This window comes from Pteropus alecto, unplaced genomic scaffold, assembly GCF_000325575.1.
Source record: "Pteropus alecto unplaced genomic scaffold, ASM32557v1 scaffold3, whole genome shotgun sequence".
Lineage (NCBI taxonomy): Eukaryota > Metazoa > Chordata > Mammalia > Chiroptera > Pteropodidae > Pteropus > Pteropus alecto.
In genome coordinates, this window is record NW_006442484.1 from 50838023 (window position 1) to 50846317 (window position 8295).

The 8295-nt window shown below is 34.0% G+C and overlaps 1 pseudogene; it reads left to right on the top strand.

Moving 5' to 3' along the window:
* Positions 1-7508: 7508 nt before the first annotated feature.
* On the top strand, positions 7509-7627 carry LOC112470737 (annotated as a pseudogene).
* Positions 7628-8295: the final 668 nt, after the last annotated feature.

Here is an 8295-nt window from a genome sequence, read left to right on the forward strand (position 1 = left end):
CACATGATATCACTTAGATGTTGGATATAAACCTAAAAGCAACAAATGAACAGGACAAACAAACAGAGACTCATGGACATAGACAATGGACTAGTGGTTACCAGAGGGGAGTGGGGACGGAAGAAGGGGTAGGGGTTAAAAAAATAAAATGTTAAAAATAAATAAATAAACAAACAAACAAACAAATAAAGTGAAAAAAATATTAAAAATTTTTTCTCTCCAGCTCTGTTGTCAGAACTTACTCTTTCTAAATTTGGCTGTTGGCAGTCGCTCTTAGATCTAATAAAATTTAGTAATATTTTCCGTAAAAAAAAAAACTGGACAAGAATCTTCAAAGTTATGTCACTTAGCATGAAGACGTGGGTATCTTTTCCAAAGGGACATACAAACTGATCAGTGTAACCTAACAAAAGCCATTGAGTGCCTGCTACATGCTTGTAACTATGCGAAATATAATTGGTCACTGAGGCACAGTTCCTGCCTTCAAGGAACTTAGGGCTAATAAAGGGGATAGATACAGACTAAATAATAACACAGTAAAAGTAAATTTTTTAAATACCATTAAAAATATTACAGAAACAGGACAGTAAGTAATTTTACAGGAATCTGGAACACTAAAAAGTAATAAATGAGTGGGCTCTCAAGTATGAGTAAAGATATATGGACAAATGAGATGGAGAAGCATGCCATTTCTGGCCAGGGGAACAGCTCATGCAATGATACAGAAATATAAAAGTTCAGATGTCTATAGGGAAGAGAATGCCCTAGTGGAGCTAGGGTTTATATCACAGAACACATATGAGGGAGCTTGAGATAGGATTGGAGGAAGACACACGGTTGTGAGACTTATTACTAGAGTATTGAACAGAGCCTGTGGGACTTGGAAAAAAAACTAGTTACCATAGTATCAGAAACCTACCTTATGTAAGCCAGATTGTTTTTATGCTTCATATATTTTTCTGTGATTGTATCTTTATTATTAAGGTTTTGTGTTCAGTTAATATTTGAAAATTCCATATTGTAGTAATTGTAATAAAGAGAACTAAAAGACAAAGCTCCTTTTTGTGTTTAAATCAGACATTTAAAGGAACTACAGAATAGTCCTGGAGAATGCCTTAATGATAGTGGGAGTGATTGGAATAAAAGAACCCCAAGACAAAGATAAATTCAGGAGAACAAAGAAGCAGCTGCTTGTTCATCTGCTCTCATCTTTCAAGATAATCTTCTAGTGACAAAATCTATGGAGGTTCTGGTTTTTGTTTTTAATAAAGGAGAATGTTCTTCTTTCAGCAGCTAATATTATATGATTCAGCTATCATACATTTAATAAGAATTGAAAGAGAACAGAAAAATCTATATTCAAAGAAAATTTAATAATTAAGGAAATTATCAGAATAATATGTGCAAATTGACCACTTAGATTGAGTTATTATAAATATTGTAGAGATCTGGTTAGGTGTTTATCCAAAATATCTGGGTTTTCTTTGTTCATCTGCAGACAAAAGCAATATGATTATGCAGAGTCCATAGATCTTCGGAAGACAAGTAATGCCAATTCTCAAATATTCATGGTAGTATATCACAACTATAATGTTAATTCTAGGCTTCAGTCGAAGCGTTATGATTAATGATCAAGATGACCTTGATGTTCCTCTCCACTTGAGTAAACTTTAGATAGCTTTGTTTCTAACTATAGTCCCTTTTCTTAGAGCATTTACTTTGGAAAACTTATAATTGCAGTTATTTTTCTGTTCCTTTTGAAATGTATACAAATTCCCTTAGAAGCCTTTTGCTAGTTTTATGATCCAGGGAATGTCTTTCTCAAAGACGTGAGAGTCACCATTTTGAAATATATTCATTAAGGAAGATAGCACCCTTTTCTCCCAGACTCTGTAGGAAGATTGAAGTCTAACTTCAGTGGGTGCATAGCTCCAGGTTGTAAAATTTCTTCCTGTCATGAAGATGCAAGAGTTTACTTTTCCTTTGGGTTAGACCAATTAGCAGATGTAGGTGATCTATGATTCCCCACATCCCAACTCTTAAAAAATCTCCAGCTCTTTGTTTCAGTGTAGTCAAGCTCAGTCTCTTTCTCTCCATTGCAATAATCCTGAGGAAAAGTCTTCTTTACTCGTATAACTTTGTCCAGTGCAACTTTTCTTTGAGATTAATAATATCAAGCTATTCATGTATCCCTGCTATACTATGTTTCCAGTCAGTGATGAATCTTTGCCTTTATAATGCAATGTTTCACAGCAAAAAAATTAAAAATTGCCCATTAAGTGTTCCAAAGAACACCTGTATGAAATAACAGACTGTGACGATGAATTTTTTCCACAGAAAAAGTCAAAATTCAGATTATTTAAAGTTTAGAATTCAAAGTTAACAATAGAACTGGGTCAAGATTCCAAGTGGGATATTCTATACTATTATTGAATCCTTTAACCTCTGAGTGCCAGATTAGAAAACAAAGGTACTGGGTGATGTAACTTGAAAATCTAACCAATGCTCTTTTAGTTAGAAAGGCAGCTCTGAAGAACTTGCAAAAAGCTACAATGAATTGCAGAGAGAGAACACAGCAGTGTTGAAGTAAGAGAGACTTCAGTTTGAATTGTAGCTCCACCACTGGTTATATGTGTGACTTTGGGCAGATTATTTCCTTGCCTTTACAAAAGTTTTCTTATGTTTGAATAAAGAAGATAATAATATTCCCTTGGCCAGGGTTTTGTAAGTTGTATGTGAGAAAATGTGTGTAACTGAGGCAAATGGTGGTTTTTACCACTTTCTCAGGCCACTCATATCTTAGATGGCTGTGCAAAGCTTACCATTTAAAAGGGCATTGACAGGATGTGCTAGAATAGAGACAGATTTCTTCAGAGTAAACTCTGCTCTCACTACCTCCCTGTCCTCCTAGAGTGGTGAGAGTCTCTTGCTAGCATCCTGTTAGCATTTGCAGTTGAGAGTAACCTCTCAGCAGGGAGCCTAACTGAGGCGCCTGCCTGGCTGCCCCAGGTTCTGGCTTCATCCGGAACAAGTGCTTCAGTCTTAAGCACAGAGGAGAACCAAGCCAATCATTAACTATACAAACAAAACAGATTCAATACACTGTGAAAGGTAATTGGAGAATAGTTTTCCGAGTTACTCTACCAAAACAAACAAACAAACAAAAAACCATGACTAAAAGAAATCAAACAAACAAAAAAAAACTGATATAAAAAACATGAGGGTTCCGCAACTTTTTTTTAAAAAAAAACTATGTAAAACAGAGTCTAAAACTTTTAAACCTAAGTAGAGGAACACAGCAATCTTTTAACTTCAGCAGAGGGTAAGAGATAGATGTGGAGTGGTTAAAAACTGCATTTTGGCCCTAGCTGTCATACAAATTCTAGTTGGTCATTAAAATCTGAGAATCACCTGGAAGGTATTGACATCTTCCAGGAAATCTCATTAAAATATAGATCCCGATGAAAACCATATTCTGATGTCAACATGCTGATAGGACAACATGCTGATCTCATTTAAAAATTAATAGCATGCTATTTATATGAAATATATTTTGAAAGTCTCTTCCCTATTTGGTTAATATTTATTTTTCAATGTTCTTAATCTTAGAGATTTTTCCATTAAAATTTGCCTATAAAATTGTACAGAGAGTAGAAATCATCTAGGTTTGGGCATTTTTTATTTTCTGGTTCAGAAAGCAATTCAGAATTCCCAGTTAATTGATAATATACAATTTTCTTTAAGGAAACGTCCATCCATTTTCTTAATCTTACATCTTTTGAACTCTACCCACATGATTTTGCTTTTCTCATGGTAAAATAGATCATAACACAAGGTTAACAAGGAGGGCAACATCTGTGCTGATTATTCAGAAAAGCAAAATATTTATCATCTTTGTACACTTGTTGGAAACAGAAGTAATTTTTCTCTTCGTTTCCATAGATACAGTAAGTCTGATTATTAATCAGAATGATAGACCGTAAATTACAAAACCAGTTAAATATCATCTGTCCTTATTTAATATTCCAAACATTTTCCTGTTTACTAATTGGTTCCATTTCTGTTATACCGAATATGATTTTAAAGGCCAGTTTGACTTAAATTTAAATGCATTTCAGATGTATATATAGAAGAAATGGTCATACTATGCTAAATGTAATCAAAGGAAGATAAAATTTGGATATTATAAAATAACGTATCCCCATTTCTAATAAGACAGGCCAGAAATACAATGTTTTCTCTATCCCTATATTGGAAGCACTTCAAGTTCTATCTCTTCTTCCTCCTACAAATTATGGAGTATTCATTTTTAGTTTTCCTCCCAGTATACAATCTGTCATGTTCAAAGAAAATACATTTTTTAAAACTGCAAAATTGAGTGACAAATATTTTATGGACAGTTGGAGGAAATTAAGGCAACACAAAAGAGCAGTAACTAGAAAAGATAAGAAAAGAATAAGTAAATTAGAGAGCACATCTAATCCTGAATCTGTTGAGCTCTACTCAGCCCACCACACATGGCACCACTAACATGGGAAGATTAGTGCCATGTGTGGTGGGCTGAGTAGAGCTCTCCATGACTTTGATTCTGAACAACCCTCTTTCTACTTCAGCTTGAATTACTTCCAACTATGTCAGTTATTTACTTTTGCTATCCGCTTTTTTTCTACTGCTTACCCATGTGATCACCTTCGTATTACCTGTTATAATGTATATAGATTTATTTACACCAGCATTTCTCAGATTGACACTATCGACAATTTGGACCAGATGATACTTTGTTATAGAACCTGATCTGTGTATTGTAGGATTTTTTGCAGCATCCCTGGCTCTACCCACTAGATGATATAACAAATCTTGTCAATCAACATGTCTCCCAACATTGCCAAAAGTCTCCTGGTAGGCAAGATCAAGCACCCCATTTGAAAACCACTGGTTCACACTGACGTTTGTGTATTTATACATTGATCCATTCAATAAATGTCTATTGGATGCATGCTGTGTGTCAAGTACTGGCGTACAACAGTAAAAAAAGATATAGTGCTTGCCCTCTCCTGCTCTGTAGTCTAGTTATAAGTGTGGACAAGTAAACTGACAATTACAATTTTGTATATAAAGTATTATCACAGAGATAAAAACAAAGTACTACTACACTATAATGAAAGGGCGCCTAACCTAGCTTGGGTGGATCAAGCCTTCCACAAAGGAAGAGGCACTTAAACTGATGTCAAAAAAATGAGTGGGATTTAGCTTGGTGAAAAATTATATAGGGACAAAGTGTTCCAGGAAAAGAGAACAATTAAGCAAAAGCCCGTAGGTGAGAAGGCACATCATCATTATTGGGACACTGAGAACTGTAAGCAAGAACCAGATCACATGAGGTCTTACGGTTCATATTAAGAAGATTTGAGTTTATTCTGAGGAGCTATGATCTTGTTCTTCAGGAAAATGACTCTTGTTGGACTCCCTTGCCCTGACTTGTGTAACTTAAGATAAATGTCCTTCCAATGTAAGTCAGTCGTTGAATACGTCTATGCCCGCCCCAAACTTTCCCCAATTTCTCTACTATTTTACCAGGTACAAGACAGAAAAGAATAAGAAATTATTTCTGTAACTAAAACTAAAACTATCTCATTTTTCACTATTACACAAATAACTCTAAACTCAAAGATATTTCATGTGGATACAACTAAGAGGCTTACCAAGTTTTATACACTAATTAAATTAATGTTCAAAGCAGTTCTTTAAGAAGATAAGCAAGTACATAGTTGATTGGTCATTTATAGATGAAACCAAAAAAAAGCAAATCAATGGCATGTCAAGTTTGGAAAAAACTACCGACTTTCCTTCCCAAGCCTTGATGTTATATGCTATTAGATTTGTCTAGAATTCAATTGGGAATTTATAAATCATAAGGATATAAATTTTTTTTTAATTAACTGTCTAATCCATGCATTACATAAGCACTAGATTTGGTTCTTTATGAGAATTAAATACATTAAATAGATAGGTGATGTTTATTCAATATAACACACAACTAAAGAAGAAATTTAGCATGAGAGAAAACAACTTGATTTGACTTTGAGTAATATCTGTGTTACAAATAAGAAAGTCAAATGAATGCTCAACATATTGGGAGAAATTTTTTTGCCAAAGAGTGACAAGTGTTTTAACAGAATGTATTTTTGATTGAATCAGTTTGGAATTTGAAGGATGAAAAATTGGTAGTGCTGCTTTGCTATTAACTAACCTTACTCAAAGCAAAGCTTTGTAGAATATGTCTATTTGCAAGTAAATAAGTTTGAATCACTTCCTCCTTATCATCTGTTCACTATGACATAAAACAGGAAAAGAGAGCTCTGGGGAAAATAAAGCAGAGATGAACTTTTTCCTCCAATTCTGTATTTTTAAAAAAAAAGTCTTTACATCTAGAGACGTGGGTAAAGGACCTCTATCTTTGACCCTTAGCTCACTTCGAAGTAATTCTTATCAATTGATTTTTCTCACACAGGTAAAAAATTTCCTGGAGTTTTAAATTCCTTGAAATTATTCTCTTACATCTTTAATTCTGAATATTTAGTAGGCCTTTCAAGTGCTGGAAATCTAAGTTTCCCCAGAAACTCTTATTCTCATTTTCTCTTCAGAAATAAATTTAAATATCACTGCAAGTTTCTTAAAAATTAACACTCATGTGACCCTTTTGCCTTATTATCTGTTTTCTAGGTTTTAAATATTATCTCATCCTTTCTAAGTGGTCTTATCTGAGTATTTAATTATAAAACCTACTAGAGGAGGATTAGAATTTAATTCTTTGTTCCTAACATTATTTAAATTTTCAGTGGTAATCAAAAAAAATAATTATTTAAAATAGTAAATGCTGATCTTTTGTCACAATTATATTGTTATAATTTTTTAATTTAGCATAATTGATCTGATTTTGAGAGCAAAAAAAAAGAAAAAAAAATAGAAAAGAAGGAAAGGAGTGATGGAGAGAGGAAGAGAGAAAAGAAAGAAAGAAAAAAGAGAGGAAGGAAGGAAAGACAGAAGGAAGGTGAAGTGAAGAGGGAGAAAGAAGAATGGAGGAACTAAAAGGGGATGGAGAAGGAGAGCAGAAGGGATGGAAATACAGTAAATGTTGTGATTCATAGAAGCTACAGTGTGACAATCTCCACCGAGATTTTGAGTCAATGAATGATGTATGAGTACAGAGATCCCTGGCCAAAAAGACAAAATCGACTCTGAATCAATATAATATCCTTATAGAAAGAATGTATCCATCATAAATTGGTGGAGGATATAGAAAAGCAGGAGTGTTTTGTTATGGAATTATCAAAAATGAAAATTCAAGTAGCAAAAACAGAGCGTCCAGTCAAGCTTCATCCAGGGAAGGAAGTATCTTAGCCAATTACACTTAGAGTACTACAATACCATGAAAAATGCTCTCTATTTCAGGTAGATGAAAGCATTAGACTAAAGAAATTTGTTTAAAAAAAAAACAAACTCAAAAAGTCTATGGCCATGCTACCCTGAATGTGCCCGATCTTGTCTGATGTCAGAAGCTAAGCAGGGTCAGGCCTGGTTAGTACTTGGATGGGAGATCACCTAGGAATATCAGGGTCTGTAGACGTTAAAAAACAAAAAACAAACAAACAAACAAACAAAACTCAAAAAAAACAAACAAAAAAAGAAATTTGTAACTTAGTCTCAGTACTCTGGTTCTGATTCCAAATGGATGTGCCTAGAGATCAAGAATACTCTGATCATGCCAACACTTGTGAATATTGATATATTAACATTTGTATTCTTTACATCAGTCTCATGAGTCTGGTTAATCACATCAGTGGCTAGCACATCTGCTTGCAGCGTGAGCACACAAGATTTAGAATTACATACTCACCAAGAAAATAAATGCCACTTGTGATTCCTCTTGGCCAATAAGTGAACACCTTAACCATGGTATATTGTCTATGTGCTCTCTCTATTTTAATTTTCTACCACTAAAACTTGCTCATTTCTTGTGAACATCAAACAATATGTAGAAAATATAAATAAAAATAATATGTATCTTTCGCAATGTAGGGATAAGTGATGATAGTTTATTCATTTCCATAAATATAACTCCTTCTGTGTGCCAGGTTCTTTGGTAAGTACCAGAAATGTGCCATTCCTACCTAGAAACAGCTCAGAACCGAGCAGGGGAGAAAAATATGTGCATAATGTGATGTAATAAGAAAACACTATAATGGTGATTTGTTGAAGTAAAATTGAAACAAGTGCAGGGTGACTTACTTCTGC